Below are 1,834 nucleotides of genomic sequence, written 5' to 3' on the forward strand. Positions count from 1 at the left end.
CCACACGATGAACATTCCACATGAAAAAATTGGTTAAAAAACTGTAGTCAGTGACACCAACCTGCATGCTAAACTCCTCTGTTAAATAGCAGAGCTGGTACTGAGGCAACCCTCTTCAATCTGGATTTTGAAGCTCATCACCCTCCAGAGTTGCTTATTCCTCACCAAGAAGAAAGACAGCATGGAACTTGGCTCGCACTGCAGGAAAAGTCAGGTGTGGGTGAATATTGACACAAATTAAGTGATAAATCTGTCCTCATGCTCTTAGAGAAAGCACAGGGGCACTTTGCTGAGATGTGCCCTCCTGGTGGGTCCCAGAGGCTTGTGTGGTCTTCGAGAAGCCTGGGAAAATAAGGAAATGCTGCCTGTACTGCCAAAACCAAGAGGATATAAAGAAATCATGGAAATTATGATCTGGGGCTATCTGTAAGTCCTACAAGCTATGGTTATAACTGAGAGATTCTCTCACAAATCAGAAATTACGAATGTCTTGCTTCGGAGAACCTTTCATAGAATCACAGAATCACAGAGTGTGTTGGGTTGTTAGGGACCTTTAAAGCTCCTCCAGTCCAACCCTGCAGTGAGCAGGGACATTGGTACCAGATCAGGTTGCTCACAGCCCCATCAAGCCTGGCCTTGAATATCTCCAGGGATGGGGCCTGCACCACCTCTGGGCAACCTGTGCCAGTGATCGACCACCTCATGGGGAAGAACTTTTTCCTCATATCCAACCTAAATCTGCCCTTTTCTAGTTTAAAACCATCCCCCCTCATCCTATCGGTCCATGCCCCAGTGAACAGCTCTTCCCCAGATTTCTTATAGGCCCCTTTCAGGTCCTGGAAGGTCTCTATAAGGTCCCCCTGGAGCCTTCTCTTCTCCAGATTGAACAGCCCCAACTCTCTCAGCTGTCTTCATAGCAGAGCTGCTCCAGCCCTTGGATCATCTTTGTGGTCTTCTCTGGACCCGCTCCAGCACTTCAATGTCCTTTTTGTGTTGGGGACTCCAAAGCTGGACACAGCACTGCAGGTGGGGTCTGACCAGAGCAGAGCAGAGGGGCAGAATCCGCTCCCTCCATCTGCTGCCCACACTGCTTGTGATGCAGCCCAGGACACCATTGGCTTTCTGGCCTTCCTTCTTGAAGGTGAGAGGCTGGCATTAAACTCAAGGCCAGCACTTACTCAGCTGATCCACTTCACAGCTCCAACAGACGAAAAAGGATGTCCTCTCACTTTTAACTGCAGCAGAAGGCATTTCTTTACTGGTTTCAACTCCTTTTGTCCCAGATGTCAGCATTAAGGAAGACAGAAAGCACCCCACTGTGCTGGAAATGATTAGACTTCAGAGCAACAAAACTAAAGGCAATTACTTACCATTTTATTGGAATAAACAGAATAGTTCTGCACAGTCAGGGCAATGGAAACTTTAAAATATTTTCTGTAGTTTTAGAAAATGTTCCTTCTATTTTGCTCCCTTTTTTTTCTGTGCTTGTCTTCCTCTGGATGTTTGTGCCAAGAACCCCTGCGAAAGCCCTCCGATGCCTCCAATCCACAAATACAGCTTATCATTTCTAGATAAATGCACGCACGCACATTTGTGGTTCATAATTAGGCAGCAAAAATGTCAGCCCCGTAAAAAGCAGAACACAGCTCTGAGCCGCCTGAAGATGCGAGCCTGGCTGCCGGCAGCAGCGACAGATGGTGTTTGTCAAGAGGATGGAGCCTCACCTTCTCATTTTATCATGGGAGTATCACGGCTTGAAAACGATCAGCAGTCACTATTTTATCTAACAGGTTCAAGAAATACAACCCACAGTAAAGAAATAAAGCCAGAATTC

The sequence above is a fragment of the Mesitornis unicolor genome, unplaced genomic scaffold (assembly GCF_000695765.1).
Source record: "Mesitornis unicolor isolate BGI_N332 unplaced genomic scaffold, ASM69576v1 scaffold25213, whole genome shotgun sequence".
Lineage (NCBI taxonomy): Eukaryota > Metazoa > Chordata > Aves > Mesitornithiformes > Mesitornithidae > Mesitornis > Mesitornis unicolor.